Below are 24,746 nucleotides of genomic sequence, written 5' to 3' on the forward strand. Positions count from 1 at the left end.
CCCCATCAGGTCTTTGCTCAGCCATACTGGTTTCCTGCCAGCCCTGCCTGATTTCTTATTCTGGGGGTTGGAGAGCTCTCGTGCTCTCAGAAACATGTTATTAAAAGTGCTTCCAACTCTTTCCATTGCTGTGTGCCTAAGGTCAGTTTTTCAGGAGATCTTATCCAATTTCTTAAATCGCCCAAAGACAGGGCTGCCTGTCTTTCCGTATCATTGCATGATACCAGGCATCAGTCTCTCCCTCTGACTGCTGAGTACAGCAGATTATTTTCCTGGCACCTTCCTCTCGCAGCCTGCTCAGCTGCTACAGAAACAGTAGGTTGCACAGGAAAGCATCCAGACAGGTCCTGAATATCTCCAGAGAAGGAGATATTCTCTGGGCAGCCTGTTCCAGTAGTACTCTGTCACCCTCACAGTAAAGAAGTTCTTCCTCACGTTTGTATGGAACTTTCTGCATTCCAGTTTGTGCCCACCTGCCTCTTGTTCTATCTCTGCACACCACCAAAAAGAACCTGGCCCCATCCACTTGTCTCCCCCACTGCAGGTATTTATAAACAGGAATGAGATCACCTCTGAGTCTTCTCCAGGCTGAAAAGTCCAGAGTCTCCCAGCCTAAGGGTGATAAGGGCGATGCTCGAGGCCCCTACTCATCTTTGTGACCCTCTGCTGCTGGATTCTCTCTTAAAGATCCCTGTCTTTGGATCCACCTTCTTGCCCTTTTTTGAAGACCAGAGTAACACTGCCTATCCTCAGGTCTTCAGACTCCTCTGCCATTCTCCAAGACCTTTCAAAGACGATAGAGGAGGCAGGTTTCCTGCTATTTGTTGCCTGACTTCTAACTCTTAGGAATTCACAAACCCCGAGCTTGGACGAAACGATGCTTTAATGTCAACCAGCACTTGTGAGTACCCTTTCTTTCCAATGCTATGTCTGCTAATATGAAATGGGAAACTGACCTCTGGAGCTGAACTTTCCTGGCAAAATGTTTGTGAACGTTTGATTCTCTTTGTGGATTATTAGCAGATCTAAATCTGCAAAAGAATGAGGTCTGCTACAAAAGTAAAGTTTCCATTTTTATTATGTTGTCCTAGAACATCAGAGGCAGATGCTGGTGATGTGGACACAGAGGTTGAACCTTCTCACCACTATTTTGCTGTATTTGTCACACAACAGATGGCTGCAGAGGAGCAGTCTGACAAAATGGCAACTGGCGTGACACCGCAAATGAAGCAAAGGTGTGTCACTGAAATCCTCGACGAGGACAAAATGGCACCCACTGAAATTCATCAACATTTGCTGAGTGTAGACAGAGACCAAACAGCGGATGTGAGCACAGTGAGGTGCTGGGTGGTGCGTTTCAGCAATGACACCATCACAGCAGCTGTGAAACAGTGGTCACCTCCGCTGGCACAGATTTTTACAAGTGCAGCATGCAGGCTCTTGTTCATCACTGGTGAAAATGCACAGCCTCCAGGGTTTTGTAACATTACCCCTGAACAACTGCAGAATCACAAAGAACAAAACATCTGGAAAAGGTATGCAATCACTTTGGCAATCCTAGAGAGACACAAATCACTGCAATATGCAGGGGCCTGGCCCATGGATAACAACGTGATTCAGCAGCCTGGAGCGCAAGAGAAAATCTCTGGATGTGACAATAAACCGTGACAGGCCCCGCAATTGCTCCAGCCCCTGCGGACGGCCCTGCGGTTACCGCAAGCCCTGCGACGGGGCTCAGCTGTGTCCCGCGTACCGCTCCCTAGCGGCTCTCCACGGCCTGCAGCCTCAGTCCTTCAGGCTACGCCCAGCTACTCCAGCGCGGGCCGCTCCACAGAGCGCGGCACATCTGAACTCTAAGCGGGGTCCAGAGAGCCGCAGCACGAGGACGAGACCGAGGTGCGGACGGGCCGCTCGGGCCGGGTGCACTCGGCCGGGCTGGGCGACGAGACGAGAGAGGGGGCCGCCCCGCGCCGGACGCGGCCGCTTCCAGCCGCTTGGAGGGCGAGCCCGTCAGCGACGGCCACGACGCCGCCGGCAAAGGTCCGGGGGCGGCCGCGGAGATGGCCGAGGGAAGCGGGAAGACGGGAACCCGGCGCGGGAGCTTTGTGACGCGGGCCGGCGTCGCGCCCGAAGGCCATTGTGACGCGGGGCCGCCTCGAGGGGCCGGAGTCCCCCGCAGAGAGTGCCGCTCACTCTCGGGAGAGAGGCTCCGCGAGGAGGTTCCCCCGAGTGCCTGCGACCGAGCATCTGCGCGAGGACGCGACGATGAGCGAGGAGCGGGACAAGAAGGACGAGCGCCGGCCCGACGCGGGGCCGCCACGCGTGCCGGACCGCCGCGGGGTGCGGGCCGGGGAGGGAGGCGCTCGGGCTCGGCCGGCGGCGACTTCGCCGCGTCCGTCCCGCGCCTCCTTCTCCCCACGGACGCCGCCGCCGGGCGGCCGGAGCCCGGCCTCGTCCCTCCGCGGCGTCCGTCTGCCCCAGCTGCCCGGCCCGGAGAGCTCGCGGGCCTCCGGGCGCCGCGACGCACAGGTAGGTAGCCCGAGGGAGGCGGGGCCGGACGTCTTCCCGCGCCGCGTGGGGACCGCCCTGTGCCGGCGCGGCTGCGGGGAGCGGGGCGGCGGCCGCCCGCGGGCTGAGCGCTGTCCTCGGTGCCGAGTGCGGCGTGAGCGGGAAGGACCGCGCTCACTCGGCCTTTCTCCTCGGCTTCTCTTGCAGGCGGGCGGGCGGGAGTTTTCCCCGTCGGTGACCTGCGGCGGTGCCAGCGGGCGAAGCGGGCAGCCTCAATCATCCTTGCTGCCTCGCTTAAGGCGGGCAGGGCTGCCGGCAGCTGCACCCCGGCGTGCAGCAGCATCTTCTAGAGTCTCTAAGCTGCCTGTTCTGCAAGCAGCAGCCTCTTGCACACCTTCAAGAGGCAGAGCGCATGCTGTGGGCATTAGAGGCAGCAGAATCCCAGTACTTGCCCCGAGACCTCACGTCCAGGACGGGACAGCAAGGGCGGAGAGCCGGGGTCCAGCTCGGGAAGTCTGCTCAACCATTCTAACGCCTCAGCACGACAGACCCAGACAAAACTACGTGGTGTCCCTGAGCTGTGCTGCCGCTGCAAGCCCAAGAGTTGAAGGGCAGCTGGCAGTACCAGGGCGCCATGCACCGACCAGCAACCTGAGAACACCAGGAAAAACGGCCCAGGTGCTCTCCACCAAGGCTGGGAAGATCCACGCAGCTTGGAGAGTTGCTCAGGAGGGCACCAGAGACACTCGTGCTGCAGCTACACCATCTTTTAGAGCAGCTCAGAAGGGCCCAGAAGGGCAGGCAGGCGGCAAAGAGCGAGACAAGGAGCCTCTGTCTGCATTAGTGCCTGAAGATGCAGGCAACTTAGTTTCTCCCAAGGCTGCACACTCTGCAGAGGAGGCCAATGACGCGGTGCTCTTCCCAAGAGTGTGCAAACAGGGAAAAAGAGACGTAAATGGTACCCGCCATGCCTGAAGTCTCCAGACAAGCTCTGGGAGCAGCACTGAGACTGCAAGATCCCAGAGAGGTCAACTGGGAGGCTTATGGATGCTCTCCAGTACACCCAGCAATCTGGAGAATTCGGGATCAGGCGAGGAAGGAGCAGATGTTAAGCTGGAAAGTCTCTTGGCCAGACACGAGCATGCTCAGGCTGCTAAGAGCCCAAGCAGCACATGCCAGTGCCAGTGCTACTGACACTGCTCAGGGAATGCTAGACACCTGCACCACGACATCGAGGGTGGAAGGCTTCTTTCCTGCCTCTTGCGATTCTCAAAGCCAGGACATTAGAATTCAGCATGCACAGGAAGAGACCACTGATGATGCTGCCAGTGATGCCAGCACGGATCACAGCATGCTGGATGCCAGGGACAATGCAGTGACAGCTGAGAGCATGCCCACACCCTCCTGTTTTTGCCCTGATACCATGGAGGGTGTGGAAGAATGGGAGGACAACAGTGAGGAAGCAGCTGCTGAGGCAGCTGGTGTGCCACCAAGCATTTCTGGTGCCTCATCTGTTGAGATGAAGACAACAGCAGCTCGCCACCGGATGCCAGCTGTCATCAGGACTGTGCTCCGGGCTCTGCGCAGGATTTGCACCTGCAGCTGCGTCAGGGGACAACGAGAGGAGAGGCACGAGGCTGCAAACACCACGCAGCTCCCCGGAGACATCTGATTTCAACCTGTCAATGTAGAATTCTGGTTCCATCCTGTCAACATAGGATTCTGGTTCCATCTTGTCAGTGCAGAATTCTGATTCCATCCTGTCAACACAGAATTCTGATTAAATATTATCATTATACCATCCTGGCTGAGTGCTGTCTGATCTGTGTGCTCACGCAACTTTGGAACTTCTTGAGAGACACAAATCACTGCAATGTGCAGGGGTCTGGCCCATGGATAACAATGCAAGTGCAAGAGAAAGTTTCTGGATCTGACAATAATGTGACAGGCCCTGCAATCTCTAAGTGAGGGTGTGGGGAGCAGGTTCCATCCCACTGTAACAGTGGAACATGTCTGAGACTTCCTGATGCAGCTGAATGCATACAAGTCCGGTAAACTGCTCCGGTGACTGGAAAAAGGGAAACATTGCTCCCATTTTTAAGAAGGAGAGGAAGGCTTATCTCCATCCTTATCTCAGAATTGGAGGGATGTGGATTTGATGGGTGGACCACCCGATGGATAAGAAATTGGTTGAATGGCCGCAGACAGAGGGTGGTGATTAATGGATTAATGTCCAGGTGGAGGCGGGTAACAAGTGATGTCGCCCAGACTTGAAAGGTGGGCCCAGGTGAACCTGATGAGGTTCAACATGGCAAAGTGAAATTTTTGCACTTAGGCCAGAGGAATCCCAGGCATTTATAGAGACTGGAAGGAGCAGTCCTTGAGAGCAGCCCTGCAGAGAAGCACCTTGGCGGCCTGATGGATGAAAAGCTTAATATGAGCCGGCAGTGTGCTCTTGCAGCTTGGAAAGCAAATGATATCCTGGGCTCCATCAGAAGACGGGTGGCCAGCAGGGACAGGGAGGTGATTTTCCTTCTCTACTCTGCACCTGTGAGGCCCATCTGGAGTACTGTGTCCAGGACTGGAGCCCCTGGTACAAGAAAGACAGGGAGCTGTTGGAGAGGGTTCAGAGGAGAACCACAAATTTGATCAGGGGGCTGCACCTCCCTACAAAGACAGGCTGAGGGAGCTGAGGGGAGCCCGGCGACGGGGCTTTGTCCCTCACCCGGCCATTCTCCTCGGCTTCTCTTGCAGGCAGGCGGGAGGCAGCCTCATCCACCCTTGCTGCCTTGCTTAAGGCAGGCAGGGCGGCCGGCACCTGCACCCTGGCGTTCAACAGTAGCTTCTAGGGCCTGTAAGCTACCTGCTCTGCCAGCAGCAGCCTCTTCCACACCTTCTGCAGGAGGCAGAGCACGTGCCATGGGCACTACAGGCTGCAGACTCCCAGTTCTTGCCCCGAGACCTCCGGGAACCTTGCATGTCCAGGACAGGACAGCAAGGGCTGAGAGCCAGGGTCCAGCTCGGGAAGTCTGCTCAACCATTCTTGTGCCTCGGCACGACAGACCCAGTCAAAACTACATGGTGTCCCTGAGCTGTGCTGCTGCCGCTGCAAGCCCAAGAGTCGGAGTGCAGCTGGCAGCACCAGGGCGCCATGCACCCACCAGCAGCCTGAGAACACCAGCAAGAACGGCCCAGGTGCTCTCCACCAAGGCTGGGAAAATCCGCTTGGAGAGGTGCTCAGAAAAGCTGCTCAGGAGAGATGCTCAGGAGGGCACCAGAGACACTCGTTCTGCCACTACACCACTGTCCAGAGCAGCTCAGAAGGGCCCAGGAGGGCAGGCAGGCGGCAAAGAGCGAGACAAGGAGACTCTGCTTGAAGATGCAGGCAACTTAGATTCTCCCAAGGCTGCACACTTTCTAGAGAAGTCTGATGATGCACCATTCTTCCCAAGAGTGTGCAAGGGGGAAGAAAGAGAAATGACTGCTATCGCTATGCCTGAGATCTCCAGAAAACCTCTGGGAGCAGCACTGAGACTGCAATATCCCAGAGGGATAAACTGGGAGGCCTATGAATGTTCTCCAATTTTTCCAGCAATTCATAGAATTTGGGATGAGGTGAGGAGGGAGCAGATGTTGTCCAGCTGGAACATCTCCTGGCCAGACGTGAGAATGCTCAGGCTGCTAAGACCCCAAGCAGCACGTAACAGTGCCATTGCTACTGACACTGCTCAGGGTGTGCTGGATACCTGCACCACAACATCGAGGGTGGAGGGCCCCTTTCCTGCACCAGGAGAGTTCTTATCTTGGGATGCTGGAGTGCAGGATGAACAGCGTGATTTAGAAGAGTTTGCTGAGACAGAGACTGCAGGACAGTCATCTGGTGACCTGCAGAGTGCATGTCTTGCCCCATCTGGTGAGACAGAAGCAGTGTGTTCAGCTTCTCTTCTGGGCCCAGGTCCTGGGCCTGCAGGACAGTTTGAGCCATTGCCTGCATCAGTTCCTGAAGATGCAGAAAACTCAGATGCTTTTGAGACTGCCCACTGTCCAGAGGAGGCCAATGCAGCACCACTCCTCCTGTCAGCATGTGAGGGAGGAGAAGAAGAAACAGCTATGGCCATGCTGGAATTGTCCAAACAAGCTCTGGGAGAAACACCAAAACTGCAAGATGCCAGAGAGATCTATGGGGAGACCTATGGATATTCTCCAATTTTCCCAGCAATTCATAAGATTCGGGATGAAGCAAGGAAGGAGCAGATGTCCAGCTGGAACATCTCATGCATGCCAAACACACATGAACAGCATGGTTTGGAAGAGATTGGTGAGACAGGAACTGCAGGACAGTCATCTGGTGACCTGCAGAGTGCATGTCTTACCCAGTCTGATGAGACAGAAACAGTTCATTTAGCTTCTCTTCTGGGCACAGGTCCTGGGCCTGCAGGACAGCTTGAGCCATTGCCTGCATCGGTTCCTCAAGATGCAGAAAACTCAGGCTGTTGCACAGCAGCACGCTCTCCAAAGGTGGCCAGTGAAGTGATGTTTGGTCTCTGAGTGCAGCTACTGGTGTCAGAGCACAGGGTGGAGGATGCCTGTGTCAGTGGAACCATCAAGGGCAAAGAATGTGGGTGTGCAAGGCTAGCGAAGGGGAAGCCAGCTAAGCCTGGTGTGTGTGTGGGATCCCCTGTGAAGAAAGGGGTGAGTGAACCAGCAACTGGAGGTGGGCTGTGGCCTTGAAGATTCCTGCGTCCATGGTTAGCAACTGGGGAGATTGATGAGGGGACCGTTCTTCCTGGCACTCGGGTGCTTGTATGAAGCGATTCTCACTTGCGGTTACGGGGTGAGTGGTTCTGTATGGTGCCACCCTGAGTGTGACAACACCTTTTTGTTTCTTGGTAAAGAAATTTGGCACATTTGGGAAAATACAATTATTAGAGAGCAGGGAAACTCTACTGGTTGTTGAGAGGGATTAAAATCAGAATACCACCAAAACCATGGTCAGAGGGAAGTGGAGATGTCTCAGAATTCAGTAGTAATGTTGTAGTGTTTTGCGAGTTATCTTTTGTATGTGTTTAATTTGTTTTCTCGGTAGCAGCAGTGGTCTGTGCAGACAGAAAGCGATCCCAGTTTTCTTAGGAAAGTCAAACAAGGTCATTCTATTCAACTGTGCATTTGCTGAACCAGCACTTGGAAGAAATCCTCACACAGCACATTATCACAGAATCACAGAATTGTACAGGTTAAAGGATCTCATCATCTAGTCCAACTCCCCCAGTAAAGGACATTCTCTACAGTGTCGTAGAATCATAGAATGACTTGGATTGTCCTATCACTTCCTGCATAAGAAGTTGTTCCTCCTCCTCCAGCTTGTAAGTTCCTTTCAAGTATTGGAGATGGCAGTGAGGTCTCCCTGGAGCCTTCTCATCTCCAAGCTAAACAATCCCAACTCCCTCAACCTTGCTTAATAGGAGAGGGGTTCCAGCCCTCAGCCCTCTGATAATCTTTTTGGTCCTCCTCTGGACCTGCTCCAACAGCCCTTCCCAAGATTAATTCATCTGTACTTTGGCTTTCCTGATGCCATCCAGGCACATCCTGACGGCATCCCTATATTCCTACCAGGTTACCCATTCCCTTCTCCTGGACTTCTGTTTTTCCTGCTTTTCTCTCAGCCACCCCATCAGGTCTTTGCTCAGCCATACTGGTTTCCTGCCAGCCCTGCCTGATTTCTTATTCTGGGGGTTGGAGAGCTCTCGTGCTCTCAGAAACATGTTATTAAAAGTGCTTCCAACTCTTTCCATTGCTGCGTGCCTAAGGTCAGTTTTTCAGGAGATCTTATCCATTTCTTAAATCGCCCAAAGACAGGGCTGCCTGTCTTTCCGTATCATTGCATGATACCCGGCATCAGTCTCTCCCTCTGACTGCTGAGTACAGCAGATTATTTTCCTGGCACCTTCCTCTCGCAGCCTGCTCAGCTGCTACAGAAACAGTAGGTTGCACAGGAAAGCATCCAGACAGGTCCTGAATATCTCCAGAGAAGGAGATATTCTCTGGGCAGCCTGTTCCAGTAGTACTCTGTCACCCTCACAGTAAAGAAGTTCTTCCTCACGTTTGTATGGAACTTTCTGCATTCCAGTTTGTGCCCACTGCCTCTTGTTCTGTCTCTGCACACCACCAAAAAGAACCTGGCCCCATCCACTTGTCTCCCCCACTGCAGGTATTTATAAACAGGAATGAGATCACCTCTGAGTCTTCTCCAGGCTGAAAAGTCCAGAGTCTCCCAGCCTAAGGGTGATAAGGGCGATGCTCGAGGCCCCTACTCATCTTTGTGACCCTCTGCTGCTGGATTCTCTCTTAAAGATCCCTGTCTTTGGATCCACCTTCTTGCCCTTTTTGAAGACCAGAGTAACACTGCCTATCCTCAGGTCTTCAGACTCCTCTGCCATTCTCCAAGACCTTTCAAAGACGATAGAGGAGGCAGGTTTCCTGCTATTTTTGCCTGACTTCTGACTCTTAGGAATTCACAAACCCCGAGCTTGGACGAAACGATGCTTTAATGTCAACCAGCACTTGTGAGTACCCTTTCTTTCCAATGCTATGTCTGCTAATATGAAATGGGAAACTGACCTCTGGAGCTGAACTTTCCTGGCAAAATGTGTGTGAACGTTTGATTCTCTTTGTGGATTATTAGCAGATCTAAATCTGCAAAAGAATGAGGTCTGCTACAAAAGTAAAGTTTCCATTTTTATTATGTTGTCCTAGAACATCAGAGGCAGATGCTGGTGATGTGGACACAGAGGTTGAACCTTCTCACCACTATTTTGCTGTATTTGTCACACAACAGATGGCTGCAGAGGAGCAGTCTGACAAAATGGCAACTGGCGTGACACCGCAAATGAAGCAAAGGTGTGTCACTGAAATCCTCGACGAGGACAAAATGGCACCCACTGAAATTCATCAACATTTGCTGAGTGTAGACAGAGACCAAACAGCGGATGTGAGCACAGTGAGGTGCTGGGTGGTGCGTTTCAGCAATGACACCATCACAGCAGCTGTGAAACAGTGGTCACCTCCGCTGGCACAGATTTTTACAAGTGCAGCATGCAGGCTCTTGTTCATCACTGGTGAAAATGCACAGCCTCCAGGGTTTTGTAACATTACCCCTGAACAACTGCAGAATCACAAAGAACAAAACATCTGGAAAAGGTATGCAATCACTTTGGCAATCCTAGAGAGACACAAATCACTGCAATATGCAGGGGCCTGGCCCATGGATAACAACGTGATTCAGCAGCCTGGAGCGCAAGAGAAAATCTCTGGATGTGACAATAAACCGTGACAGGCCCCGCAATTGCTCCAGCCCCTGCGGACGGCCCTGCGGTTACCGCAAGCCCTGCGACGGGGCTCAGCTGTGTCCCGCGTACCGCTCCCTAGCGGCTCTCCACGGCCTGCAGCCTCAGTCCTTCAGGCTACGGCCAGCTACTCCAGCGCGGGCCGCTCCACAGAGCGCGGCACATCTGAACTCTAAGCGGGGTCCAGAGAGCCGCAGCACGAGGACGAGACCGAGGTGCGGACGGGCCGCTCGGGCCGGGTGCACTCGGCCGGGCTGGGCGACGAGACGAGAGAGGGGGCCGCCCCGCGCCGGACGCGGCCGCTTCCAGCCGCTTGGAGGGCGAGCCCGTCAGCGACGGCCACGACGCCGCCGGCAAAGGTCCGGGGGCGGCCGCGGAGATGGCCGAGGGAAGCGGGAAGACGGGAACCCGGCGCGGGAGCTTTGTGACGCGGGCCGGCGTCGCGCCCGAAGGCCATTGTGACGCGGGGGCCGCCTCGAGGGGCCGGAGTCCCCCGCAGAGAGTGCCGCTCACTCTCGGGAGAGAGGCTCCGCGAGGAGGTTCCCCCGAGTGCCTGCGACCGAGCATCTGCGCGAGGACGCGACGATGAGCGAGGAGCGGGACAAGAAGGACGAGCGCCGGCCCGACGCGGGGCCGCCACGCGTGCCGGACCGCCGCGGGGTGCGGGCCGGGGAGGGAGGCGCTCGGGCTCGGCCGGCGGCGACTTCGCCGCGTCCGTCCCGCGCCTCCTTCTCCCCACGGACGCCGCCGCCGGGCGGCCGGAGCCCGGCCTCGTCCCTCCGCGGCGTCCGTCTGCCCCAGCTGCCCGGCCCGGAGAGCTCGCGGGCCTCCGGGCGCCGCGACGCACAGGTAGGTAGCCCGAGGGAGGCGGGGCCGGACGTCTTCCCGCGCCGCGTGGGGACCGCCCTGTGCCGGCGCGGCTGCGGGGAGCGGGGCGGCGGCCGCCCGCGGGCTGAGCGCTGTCCTCGGTGCCGAGTGCGGCGTGAGCGGGAAGGACCGCGCTCACTCGGCCTTTCTCCTCGGCTTCTCTTGCAGGCGGGCGGGCGGGAGTTTTCCCCGTCGGTGACCTGCGGCGGTGCCAGCGGGCGAAGCGGGCAACCTCAGTCATCCTTGCTGCCTCGCTTAAGGCGGGCAGGGCTGCCGGCAGCTGCACCCCGGCGTGCAGCAGCATCTTCTAGAGTCTCTAAGCTGCCTGTTCTGCAAGCAGCAGCCTCTTGCACACCTTCAAGAGGCAGAGCGCATGCTGTGGGCATTAGAGGCAGCAGAATCCCAGTACTTGCCCCGAGACCTCACGTCCAGGACGGGACAGCAAGGGCGGAGAGCCGGGGTCCAGCTCGGGAAGTCTGCTCAACCATTCTAACGCCTCAGCACGACAGACCCAGACAAAACTACGTGGTGTCCCTGAGCTGTGCTGCCGCTGCAAGCCCAAGAGTTGAAGGGCAGCTGGCAGTACCAGGGCGCCATGCACCGACCAGCAACCTGAGAACACCAGGAAAAACGGCCCAGGTGCTCTCCACCAAGGCTGGGAAGATCCACGCAGCTTGGAGAGTTGCTCAGGAGGGCACCAGAGACACTCGTGCTGCAGCTACACCATCTTTTAGAGCAGCTCAGAAGGGCCCAGAAGGGCAGGCAGGCGGCAAAGAGCGAGACAAGGAGCCTCTGTCTGCATTAGTGCCTGAAGATGCAGGCAACTTAGTTTCTCCCAAGGCTGCACACTCTGCAGAGGAGGCCAATGACGCGGTGCTCTTCCCAAGAGTGTGCAAACAGGGAAAAAGAGACGTAAATGGTACCGCCATGCCTGAAGTCTCCAGACAAGCTCTGGGAGCAGCACTGAGACTGCAAGATCCCAGAGAGGTCAACTGGGAGGCTTATGGATGCTCTCCAGTACACCCAGCAATCTGGAGAATTCGGGATCAGGCGAGGAAGGAGCAGATGTTAAGCTGGAAAGTCTCTTGGCCAGACACGAGCATGCTCAGGCTGCTAAGAGCCCAAGCAGCACATGCCAGTGCCAGTGCTACTGACACTGCTCAGGGAATGCTAGACACCTGCACCACGACATCGAGGGTGGAAGGCTTCTTTCCTGCCTCTTGCGATTCTCAAAGCCAGGACATTAGAATTCAGCATGCACAGGAAGAGACCACTGATGATGCTGCCAGTGATGCCAGCACGGATCACAGCATGCTGGATGCCAGGGACAATGCAGTGACAGCTGAGAGCATGCCCACACCCTCCTGTTTTTGCCCTGATACCATGGAGGGTGTGGAAGAATGGGAGGACAACAGTGAGGAAGCAGCTGCTGAGGCAGCTGGTGTGCCACCAAGCATTTCTGGTGCCTCATCTGTTGAGATGAAGACAACAGCAGCTCGCCACCGGATGCCAGCTGTCATCAGGACTGTGCTCCGGGCTCTGCGCAGGATTTGCACCTGCAGCTGCGTCAGGGGACAACGAGAGGAGAGGCACGAGGCTGCAAACACCACGCAGCTCCCCGGAGACATCTGATTTCAACCTGTCAATGTAGAATTCTGGTTCCATCCTGTCAACATAGGATTCTGGTTCCATCTTGTCAGTGCAGAATTCTGATTCCATCCTGTCAACACAGAATTCTGATTAAATATTATCATTATACCATCCTGGCTGAGTGCTGTCTGATCTGTGTGCTCACGTAACTTTGGAACTTCTTGAGAGACACAAATCACTGCAATGTGCAGGGGTCTGGCCCATGGATAACAATGCAAGTGCAAGAGAAAGTTTCTGGATCTGACAATAATGTGACAGGCCCTGCAATCTCTAAGTGAGGGTGTGGGGAGCAGGTTCCATCCCACTGTAACAGTGGAACATGTCTGAGACTTCCTGATGCAGCTGAATGCATACAAGTCCGGTAAACTGCTCCGGTGACTGGAAAAAGGGAAACATTGCTCCCATTTTTAAGAAGGAGAGGAAGGCTTATCTCCATCCTTATCTCAGAATTGGAGGGATGTGGATTTGATGGGTGGACCACCCGATGGATAAGAAATTGGTTGAATGGCCGCAGACAGAGGGTGGTGATTAATGGATTAATGTCCAGGTGGAGGCGGGTAACAAGTGATGTCGCCCAGACTTGAAAGGTGGGCCCAGGTGAACCTGATGAGGTTCAACATGGCAAAGTGAAATTTTTGCACTTAGGCCAGAGGAATCCCAGGCATTTATAGAGACTGGAAGGAGCAGTCCTTGAGAGCAGCCCTGCAGAGAAGCACCTTGGCGGCCTGATGGATGAAAAGCTTAATATGAGCCGGCAGTGTGCTCTTGCAGCTTGGAAAGCAAATGATATCCTGGGCTCCATCAGAAGACGGGTGGCCAGCAGGGACAGGGAGGTGATTTTCCTTCTCTACTCTGCACCTGTGAGGCCCATCTGGAGTACTGTGTCCAGGACTGGAGCCCCTGGTACAAGAAAGACAGGGAGCTGTTGGAGAGGGTTCAGAGGAGAACCACAAATTTGATCAGGGGGCTGCACCTCCCTACAAAGACAGGCTGAGGGAGCTGAGGGGAGCCCGGCGACGGGGCTTTGTCCCTCACCCGGCCATTCTCCTCGGCTTCTCTTGCAGGCAGGCGGGAGGCAGCCTCATCCACCCTTGCTGCCTTGCTTAAGGCAGGCAGGGCGGCCGGCACCTGCACCCTGGCGTTCAACAGTAGCTTCTAGGGCCTGTAAGCTACCTGCTCTGCCAGCAGCAGCCTCTTCCACACCTTCTGCAGGAGGCAGAGCACGTGCCATGGGCACTACAGGCTGCAGACTCCCAGTTCTTGCCCCGAGACCTCCGGGAACCTTGCATGTCCAGGACAGGACAGCAAGGGCTGAGAGCCAGGGTCCAGCTCGGGAAGTCTGCTCAACCATTCTTGTGCCTCGGCACGACAGACCCAGTCAAAACTACATGGTGTCCCTGAGCTGTGCTGCTGCCGCTGCAAGCCCAAGAGTCGGAGTGCAGCTGGCAGCACCAGGGCGCCATGCACCCACCAGCAGCCTGAGAACACCAGCAAGAACGGCCCAGGTGCTCTCCACCAAGGCTGGGAAAATCCGCTTGGAGAGATGCTCAGAAAAGCTGCTCAGGAGAGATGCTCAGGAGGGCACCAGAGACACTCGTTCTGCCACTACACCACTGTCCAGAGCAGCTCAGAAGGGCCCAGGAGGGCAGGCAGGCGGCAAAGAGCGAGACAAGGAGACTCTGCTTGAAGATGCAGGCAACTTAGATTCTCCCAAGGCTGCACACTTTCTAGAGAAGTCTGATGATGCACCATTCTTCCCAAGAGTGTGCAAGGGGGAAGAAAGAGAAATGACTGCTATCGCTATGCCTGAGATCTCCAGAAAACCTCTGGGAGCAGCACTGAGACTGCAATATCCCAGAGGGATAAACTGGGAGGCCTATGAATGTTCTCCAATTTTTCCAGCAATTCATAGAATTTGGGATGAGGTGAGGAGGGAGCAGATGTTGTCCAGCTGGAACATCTCCTGGCCAGACGTGAGAATGCTCAGGCTGCTAAGACCCCAAGCAGCACGTAACAGTGCCATTGCTACTGACACTGCTCAGGGTGTGCTGGATACCTGCACCACAACATCGAGGGTGGAGGGCCCCTTTCCTGCACCAGGAGAGTTCTTATCTTGGGATGCTGGAGTGCAGGATGAACAGCGTGATTTAGAAGAGTTTGCTGAGACAGAGACTGCAGGACAGTCATCTGGTGACCTGCAGAGTGCATGTCTTGCCCCATCTGGTGAGACAGAAGCAGTGTGTTCAGCTTCTCTTCTGGGCCCAGGTCCTGGGCCTGCAGGACAGTTTGAGCCATTGCCTGCATCAGTTCCTGAAGATGCAGAAAACTCAGATGCTTTTGAGACTGCCCACTGTCCAGAGGAGGCCAATGCAGCACCACTCCTCCTGTCAGCATGTGAGGGAGGAGAAGAAGAAACAGCTATGGCCATGCTGGAATTGTCCAAACAAGCTCTGGGAGAAACACCAAAACTGCAAGATGCCAGAGAGATCTATGGGGAGACCTATGGATATTCTCCAATTTTCCCAGCAATTCATAAGATTCGGGATGAAGCAAGGAAGGAGCAGATGTCCAGCTGGAACATCTCATGCATGCCAAACACACATGAACAGCATGGTTTGGAAGAGATTGGTGAGACAGGAACTGCAGGACAGTCATCTGGTGACCTGCAGAGTGCATGTCTTACCCAGTCTGATGAGACAGAAACAGTTCATTTAGCTTCTCTTCTGGGCACAGGTCCTGGGCCTGCAGGACAGCTTGAGCCATTGCCTGCATCGGTTCCTCAAGATGCAGAAAACTCAGGCTGTTGCACAGCAGCACGCTCTCCAAAGGTGGCCAGTGAAGTGATGTTTGGTCTCTGAGTGCAGCTACTGGTGTCAGAGCACAGGGTGGAGGATGCCTGTGTCAGTGGAACCATCAAGGGCAAAGAATGTGGGTGTGCAAGGCTAGCGAAGGGGAAGCCAGCTAAGCCTGGTGTGTGTGTGGGATCCCCTGTGAAGAAAGGGGTGAGTGAACCAGCAACTGGAGGTGGGCTGTGGCCTTGAAGATTCCTGCGTCCATGGTTAGCAACTGGGGAGATTGATGAGGGGACCGTTCTTCCTGGCACTCGGGTGCTTGTATGAAGCGATTCTCACTTGCGGTTACGGGGTGAGTGGTTCTGTATGGTGCCACCCTGAGTGTGACAACACCTTTTTGTTTCTTGGTAAAGAAATTTGGCACATTTGGGAAAATACAATTATTAGAGAGCAGGGAAACTCTACTGGTTGTTGAGAGGGATTAAAATCAGAATACCACCAAAACCATGGTCAGAGGGAAGTGGAGATGTCTCAGAATTCAGTAGTAATGTTGTAGTGTTTTGCGAGTTATCTTTTGTATGTGTTTAATTTGTTTTCTCGGTAGCAGCAGTGGTCTGTGCAGACAGAAAGCGATCCCAGTTTTCTTAGGAAAGTCAAACAAGGTCATTCTATTCAACTGTGCATTTGCTGAACCAGCACTTGGAAGAAATCCTCACACAGCACATTATCACAGAATCACAGAATTGTACAGGTTAAAGGATCTCATCATCTAGTCCAACTCCCCCAGTAAAGGACATTCTCTACAGTGTCGTAGAATCATAGAATGACTTGGATTGTCCTATCACTTCCTGCATAAGAAGTTGTTCCTCCTCCTCCAGCTTGTAAGTTCCTTTCAAGTATTGGAGATGGCAGTGAGGTCTCCCTGGAGCCTTCTCATCTCCAAGCTAAACAATCCCAACTCCCTCAACCTTGCTTAATAGGAGAGGGGTTCCAGCCCTCAGCCCTCTGATAATCTTTTTGGTCCTCCTCTGGACCTGCTCCAACAGCCCTTCCCAAGATTAATTCATCTGTACTTTGGCTTTCCTGATGCCATCCAGGCACATCCTGACGGCATCCCTATATTCCTACCAGGTTACCCATTCCCTCCTCCTGGACTTCTGTTTTTCCTGCTTTTCTCTCAGCCACCCCATCAGGTCTTTGCTCAGCCATACTGGTTTCCTGCCAGCCCTGCCTGATTTCTTATTCTGGGGGTTGGAGAGCTCTCGTGCTCTCAGAAACATGTTATTAAAAGTGCTTCCAACTCTTTCCATTGCTGTGTGCCTAAGGTCAGTTTTTCAGGAGATCTTATCCATTTCTTAAATCGCCCAAAGACAGGGCTGCCTGTCTTTCCGTATCATTGCATGATACCAGGCATCAGTCTCTCCCTCTGACTGCTGAGTACAGCAGATTATTTTCCTGGCACCTTCCTCTCGCAGCCTGCTCAGCTGCTACAGAAACAGTAGGTTGCACAGGAAAGCATCCAGACAGGTCCTGAATATCTCCAGAGAAGGAGATATTCTCTGGGCAGCCTGTTCCAGTAGTACTCTGTCACCCTCACAGTAAAGAAGTTCTTCCTCACGTTTGTATGGAACTTTCTGCATTCCAGTTTGTGCCCACTGCCTCTTGTTCTATCTCTGCACACCACCAAAAAGAACCTGGCCCCATCCACTTGTCTCCCCCACTGCAGGTATTTATAAACAGGAATGAGATCACCTCTGAGTCTTCTCCAGGCTGAAAAGTCCAGAGTCTCCCAGCCTAAGGGTGATAAGGGCGATGCTCGAGGCCCCTACTCATCTTTGTGACCCTCTGCTGCTGGATTCTCTCTTAAAGATCCCTGTCTTTGGATCCACCTTCTTGCCCTTTTTGAAGACCAGAGTAACACTGCCTATCCTCAGGTCTTCAGACTCCTCTGCCATTCTCCAAGACCTTTCAAAGACGATAGAGGAGGCAGGTTTCCTGCTATTTTTGCCTGACTTCTAACTCTTAGGAATTCACAAACCCCGAGCTTGGACGAAACGATGCTTTAATGTCAACCAGCACTTGTGAGTACCCTTTCTTTCCAATGCTATGTCTGCTAATATGAAATGGGAAACTGACCTCTGGAGCTGAACTTTCCTGGCAAAATGTTTGTGAACGTTTGATTCTCTTTGTGGATTATTAGCAGATCTAAATCTGCAAAAGAATGAGGTCTGCTACAAAAGTAAAGTTTCCATTTTTATTATGTTGTCCTAGAACATCAGAGGCAGATGCTGGTGATGTGGACACAGAGGTTGAACCTTCTCACCACTATTTTGCTGTATTTGTCACACAACAGATGGCTGCAGAGGAGCAGTCTGACAAAATGGCAACTGGCGTGACACCGCAAATGAAGCAAAGGTGTGTCACTGAAATCCTCGACGAGGACAAAATGGCACCCACTGAAATTCATCAACATTTGCTGAGTGTAGACAGAGACCAAACAGCGGATGTGAGCACAGTGAGGTGCTGGGTGGTGCGTTTCAGCAATGACACCATCACAGCAGCTGTGAAACAGTGGTCACCTCCGCTGGCACAGATTTTTACAAGTGCAGCATGCAGGCTCTTGTTCATCACTGGTGAAAATGCACAGCCTCCAGGGTTTTGTAACATTACCCCTGAACAACTGCAGAATCACAAAGAACAAAACATCTGGAAAAGGTATGCAATCACTTTGGCAATCCTAGAGAGACACAAATCACTGCAATATGCAGGGGCCTGGCCCATGGATAACAACGTGATTCAGCAGCCTGGAGCGCAAGAGAAAATCTCTGGATGTGACAATAAACCGTGACAGGCCCCGCAATTGCTCCAGCCCCTGCGGACGGCCCTGCGGTTACCGCAAGCCCTGCGACGGGGCTCAGCTGTGTCCCGCGTACCGCTCCCTAGCGGCTCTCCACGGCCTGCAGCCTCAGTCCTTCAGGCTACGCCCAGCTACTCCAGCGCGGGCCGCTCCACAGAGCGCGGCACATCTGAACTCTAAGCGGGGTCCAGAGAGCCGCAGCACGAGGACGAGACCGAGGTGCGGACGGGCCGCTCGGGCCGGGTGCACTCGGCCGGGCTGGGCGACGAGACGAGAGAGGGGGCCGCCCCGCGCCGGACGCGGCCGCTTCCAGCCGCTTGGAGGGCGAGCCCGTCAGCGACGGCCACGACGCCGCCGGCAAAGGTCCGGGGGCGGCCGCGGAGATGGCCGAGGGAAGCGGGAAGACGGGAACCCGGCGCGGGAGCTTTGTGACGCGGGCCGGCGTCGCGCCCGAAGGCCATTGTGACGCGGGGCCGCCTCGAGGGGCCGGAGTCCCCCGCAGAGAGTGCCGCTCACTCTCGGGAGAGAGGCTCCGCGAGGAGGTTCCCCCGAGTGCCTGCGACCGAGCATCTGCGCGAGGACGCGACGATGAGCGAGGAGCGGGACAAGAAGGACGAGCGCCGGCCCGACGCGGGGCCGCCACGCGTGCCGGACCGCCGCGGGGTGCGGGCCGGGGAGGGAGGCGCTCGGGCTCGGCCGGCGGCGACTTCGCCGCGTCCGTCCCGCGCCTCCTTCTCCCCACGGACGCCGCCGCCGGGCGGCCGGAGCCCGGCCTCGTCCCTCCGCGGCGTCCGTCTGCCCCAGCTGCCCGGCCCGGAGAGCTCGCGGGCCTCCGGGCGCCGCGACGCACAGGTAGGTAGCCCGAGGGAGGCGGGGCCGGACGTCTTCCCGCGCCGCGTGGGGACCGCCCTGTGCCGGCGCGGCTGCGGGGAGCGGGGCGGCGGCCGCCCGCGGGCTGAGCGCTGTCCTCGGTGCCGAGTGCGGCGTGAGCGGGAAGGACCGCGCTCACTCGGCCTTTCTCCTCGGCTTCTCTTGCAGGCGGGCGGGCGGGAGTTTTCCCCGTCGGTGACCTGCGGCGGTGCCAGCGGGCGAAGCGGGCAGCCTCAATCATCCTTGCTGCCTCGCTTAAGGCGGGCAGGGCTGCCGGCAGCTGCACCCCGGCGTGCAGCAGCATCTTCTAGAGTCTCTAAGCTGCCTGTTCTGCAAGCAGCAGCCTCTTGCACACCTTCAAGAGGCAGAGCGCATGCTGTGGGCATTAGAGGCAGCAGAATCCCAGTACTTGCCCCGAGACCTCACGTCCAGGACGGGACAGCAAGGGCGGAGAGCCGGGGTCCAGCTCGGGAAGTCTGCTCAACCATTCTAACGCCTCAGCACGACAGACCCAGACAAAACTACGTGGTGTCCCTGAGCTGTGCTGCCGCTGCAAGCCCAAGAGTTGAAGGGCAGCTGGCAGTACCAGGGCGCCATGCACCGACCAGCAACCTGAGAACACCAGGAAAAACGGCCCAGGTGCTCTCCACCAAGGCTGGGAAGATCCACGCAGCTTGGAGAGTTGCTCAGGAGGGCACCAGAGACACTCGTGCTGCAGCTACACCATCTTTTAGAGCAGCTCAGAAGGGCCCAGAAGGGCAGGCAGGCGGCAAAGAGCGAGACAAGGAGCCTCTGTCTGCATTAGTGCCTGAAGATGCAGGCAACTTAGTTTCTCCCAAGGCTGCACACTCTGCAGAGGAGGCCAATGACGCGGTGCTCTTCCCAAGAGTGTGCAAACAGGGAAAAAGAGACGTAAATGGTACCGCCATGCCTGAAGTCTCCAGACAAGCTCTGGGAGCAGCACTGAGACTGCAAGATCCCAGAGAGGTCAACTGGGAGGCTTATGGATGCTCTCCAGTACACCCAGCAATCTGGAGAATTCGGGATCAGGCGAGGAAGGAGCAGATGTTAAGCTGGAAAGTCTCTTGGCCAGACACGAGCATGCTCAGGCTGCTAAGAGCCCAAGCAGCACATGCCAGTGCCAGTGCTACTGACACTGCTCAGGGAATGCTAGACACCTGCACCACGACATCGAGGGTGGAAGGCTTCTTTCCTGCCTCTTGTGATTCTCAAAGCCAGGACATTAGAATTCAGCATGCACAGGAAGAGACCACTGATGATGCTGCCAGTGATGCCAGCACGGATCACAGCATGCTGGATGCCAGGGACAATGCAGTGACAGCTGAGAGCATGCCCACACCCTCCTGTTTTTGCCCTGATACCATGGAGGGTGTGGAAGAATGGGAGGACAACAGTGAGGAAGCAGCTGCTGAGGCAGCTGGTGTGCCACCAAGCATTTCTGGTGCCTCATCTGTTGAGATGAAGACAACAGCAGCTCGCCACCGGATGCCAGCTGTCATCAGGACTGTGCTCCGGGCTCTGCGCAGGATTTGCACCTGCAGCTGCGTCAGGGGACAACGAGAGGAGAGGCACGAGGCTGCAAACACCACGCAGCTCCCCGGAGACATCTGATTTCAACCTGTCAATGTAGAATTCTGGTTCCATCCTGTCAACATAGGATTCTGGTTCCATCTTGTCAGTGCAGAATTCTGATTCCATCCTGTCAACACAGAATTCTGATTAAATATTATCATTATACCATCCTGGCTGAGTGCTGTCTGATCTGTGTGCTCACGCAACTTTGGAACTTCTTGAGAGACACAAATCACTGCAATGTGCAGGGGTCTGGCCCATGGATAACAATGCAAGTGCAAGAGAAAGTTTCTGGATCTGACAATAATGTGACAGGCCCTGCAATCTCTAAGTGAGGGTGTGGGGAGCAGGTTCCATCCCACTGTAACAGTGGAACATGTCTGAGACTTCCTGATGCAGCTGAATGCATACAAGTCCGGTAAACTGCTCCGGTGACTGGAAAAAGGGAAACATTGCTCCCATTTTTAAGAAGGAGAGGAAGGCTTATCTCCATCCTTATCTCAGAATTGGAGGGATGTGGATTTGATGGGTGGACCACCCGATGGATAAGAAATTGGTTGAATGGCCGCAGACAGAGGGTGGTGATTAATGGATTAATGTCCAGGTGGAGGCGGGTAACAAGTGATGTCGCCCAGACTTGAAAGGTGGGCCCAGGTGAACCTGATGAGGTTCAACATGGCAAAGTGAAATTTTTGCACTTAGGCCAGAGGAATCCCAGGCATTTATAGAGACTGGAAGGAGCAGTCCTTGAGAGCAGCCCTGCAGAGAAGCACCTTGGCGGCCTGATGGATGAAAAGCTTAATATGAGCCGGCAGTGTGCTCTTGCAGCTCGGAAAGCAAATGATATCCTGGGCTCCATCAGAAGACGGGTGGCCAGCAGGGACAGGGAGGTGATTTTCCTTCTCTACTCTGCACCTGTGAGGCCCATCTGGAGTACTGTGTCCAGGACTGGAGCCCCTGGTACAAGAAAGACAGGGAGCTGTTGGAGAGGGTTCAGAGGAGAACCACAAATTTGATCAGGGGGCTGCACCTCCCTACAAAGACAGGCTGAGGGAGCTGAGGGGAGCCCGGCGACGGGGCTTTGTCCCTCACCCGGCCATTCTCCTCGGCTTCTCTTGCAGGCGGGCGGGAGGCAGCCTCATCCACCCTTGCTGCCTTGCTTAAGGCAGGCAGGACGGCCGGCACCTGCACCCTGGCGTTCAACAGTAGCTTCTAGGGCCTGTAAGCTACCTGCTCTGCCAGCAGCAGCCTCTTCCACACCTTCTGCAGGAGGCAGAGCACGTGCCATGGGCACTACAGGCTGCAGACTCCCAGTTCTTGCCCCGAGACCTCCGGGAACCTTGCATGTCCAGGACAGGACAGCAAGGGCTGAGAGCCAGGGTCCAGCTCGGGAAGTCTGCTCAACCATTCTTGTGCCTCGGCACGACAGACCCAGTCAAAACTACATGGTGTCCCTGAGCTGTGCTGCTGCCGCTGCAAGCCCAAGAGTCGGAGTGCAGCTGGCAGCACCAGGGCGCCATGCACCCACCAGCAGCCTGAGAACACCAGCAAGAACGGCCCAGGTGCTCTCCACCAAGGCTGGGAAAATCCGCTTGGAGAGATGCTCAGAAAAGCTGCTCAGGAGAGATGCTCAGGAGGGCACCAGAGACACTCGTTCTGCCACTACACCACTGTCCAGAGCAGCTCAGAAGGGCCCAGGAGGGCAGGCAGGCGGCAAAGAGCGAGACAAGGAGACTCTGCTTGAAGATGCAGGCAACTTAGATTCTCCCAAGGCTGCACACTTTCTAGAGAAGTCTGATGATGCACCATTCTTCCCAAGAGTGTGCAAGGGGGAAGAAAGAGAAATGACTGCTATCGCTATGCCTGAGATCTCCAGAAAACCTCTGGGAGCAGCACTGAGACTGCAATATCCCAGAGGGATAAACTGGGAGGCCTATGAATGTTCTCCAATTTTTCCAGCAATTCATAGAATTTGGGATGAGGTGAGGAGGGAGCAGATGTTGTCCAGCTGGAACATCTCCTGGCCAGACGTGAGAATGCTCAGGCTGCTAAGACCCCAAGCAGCACGTAACAGTGCCATTGCTACTGACACTGCTCAGGGTGTGCTGGATACCTGCACCACAACATCGAGGGTGGAGGGCCCCTTTCCTGCACCAGGAGAGTTCTTATCTTGGGATGCTGGAGTGCAGGATGAACAGCGTGATTTAGAAGAGTTTGCTGAGACAGAGACTGCAGGACAGTCATCTGGTGACCTGCAGAGTGCATGTCTTGCCCCATCTGGTGAGACAGAAGCAGTGTGTTCAGCTTCTCTTCTGGGCACAGGTCCTGGGCCTGCAGGACAGTTTGAGCCATTGCCTGCATCAGTTCCTGAAGATGCAGAAAACTCAGATGCTTTTGAGACTGCCCACTGTCCAGAGGAGGCCAATGCAGCACCACTCCTCCTGTCAGCATGTGAGGGAGGAGAAGAAGAAACAGCTATGGCCATGCTGGAATTGTCCAAACAAGCTCTGGGAGAAACACCAAAACTGCAAGATGCCAGAGAGATCTATGGGGAGACCTATGGATATTCTCCAATTTTCCCAGCAATTCATAAGATTCGGGATGAAGCAAGGAAGGAGCAGATGTCCAGCTGGAACATCTCATGCATGCCAAACACACATGAACAGCATGGTTTGGAAGAGATTGGTGAGACAGGAACTGCAGGACAGTCATCTGGTGACCTGCAGAGTGCATGTCTTACCCAGTCTGATGAGACAGAAACAGTTCATTTAGCTTCTCTTCTGGGCACAGGTCCTGGGCCTGCAGGACAGCTTGAGCCATTGCCTGCATCGGTTCCTCAAGATGCAGAAAACTCAGGCTGTTGCACAGCAGCACGCTCTCCAAAGGTGGCCAGTGAAGTGATGTTTGGTCTCTGAGTGCAGCTACTGGTGTCAGAGCACAGGGTGGAGGATGCCTGTGTCAGTGGAACCATCAAGGGCAAAGAATGTGGGTGTGCAAGGCTAGCGAAGGGGAAGCCAGCTAAGCCTGGTGTGTGTGTGGGATCCCCTGTGAAGAAAGGGGTGAGTGAACCAGCAACTGGAGGTGGGCTGTGGCCTTGAAGATTCCTGCGTCCATGGTTAGCAACTGGGGAGATTGATGAGGGGACCGTTCTTCCTGGCACTCGGGTGCTTGTATGAAGCGATTCTCACTTGCGGTTACGGGGTGAGTGGTTCTGTATGGTGCCACCCTGAGTGTGACAACACCTTTTTGTTTCTTGGTAAAGAAATTTGGCACATTTGGGAAAATACAATTATTAGAGAGCAGGGAAACTCTACTGGTTGTTGAGAGGGATTAAAATCAGAATACCACCAAAACCATGGTCAGAGGGAAGTGGAGATGTCTCAGAATTCAGTAGTAATGTTGTAGTGTTTTGCGAGTTATCTTTTGTATGTGTTTAATTTGTTTTCTCGGTAGCAGCAGTGGTCTGTGCAGACAGAAAGCGATCCCAGTTTTCTTAGGAAAGTCAAACAAGGTCATTCTATTCAACTGTGCATTTGCTGAACCAGCACTTGGAAGAAATCCTCACACAGCACATTATCACAGAATCACAGAATTGTACAGGTTAAAGGATCTCATCATCTAGTCCAACTCCCCCAGTAAAGGACATTCTCTACAGTGTCGTAGAATCATAGAATGACTTGGATTGTCCTATCACTTCCTGCATAAGAAGTTGTTCCTCCTCCTCCAGCTTGTAAGTTCCTTTCAAGTATTGGAGATGGCAGTGAGGTCTCCCTGGAGCCTTCTCATCTCCAAGCTAAACAATCCCAACTCCCTCAACCTTGCTTAATAGGAGAGGGGTTCCAGCCCTCAGCCCTCTGATAATCTTTTTGGTCCTCCTCTGGACCTGCTCCAACAGCCCTTCCCAAGATTAATTCATCTGTACTTTGGCTTTCCTGATGCCATCCAGGCACATCCTGACGGCATCCCTATATTCCTACCAGGTTACCCATTCCCTCCTCCTGGACTTCTGTTTTTCCTGCTTTTCTCTCAGCCACCCCATCAGGTCTTTGCTCAGCCATACTGGTTTCCTGCCAGCCCTGCCTGATTTCTTATTCTGGGGGTTGGAGAGCTCTCGTGCTCTCAGAAACATGTTATTAAAAGTGCTTCCAACTCTTTCCATTGCTGTGTGCCTAAGGTCAGTTTTTCAGGAGATCTTATCCATTTCTTAAATCGCCCAAAGACAGGGCTGCCTGTCTTTCCGTATCATTGCATGATACCAGGCATCAG

General features: G+C 54.8%; 1 long non-coding RNA gene across 12 annotated transcripts in view; it reads right to left on the reverse strand.

Moving 5' to 3' along the window:
* The window catches only part of LOC125694124 (uncharacterized), a 112,747-nt gene that overhangs the window by 62,574 nt on the left and 25,427 nt on the right, over nt 1-24,746 (reverse strand). The window contains exon 3 of one of the 12 annotated variants that reach the window (XR_007377410.1): nt 4,166-4,268. The exons of 9 other annotated variants lie outside the window; for them this stretch is intronic. This is a non-coding gene — a long non-coding RNA (uncharacterized LOC125694124). Of the gene's footprint in view, nt 1-4,165; nt 4,269-12,335; nt 12,439-20,504; nt 20,608-24,746 lie in introns of those variants that run through there. 2 more of the 12 variants (XR_007377411.1, XR_007377412.1) reach the window with 2 other exon arrangements.

The sequence above is a fragment of the Lagopus muta genome, chromosome 5, assembly GCF_023343835.1.
Source record: "Lagopus muta isolate bLagMut1 chromosome 5, bLagMut1 primary, whole genome shotgun sequence".
Taxonomy (NCBI): domain Eukaryota; kingdom Metazoa; phylum Chordata; class Aves; order Galliformes; family Phasianidae; genus Lagopus; species Lagopus muta.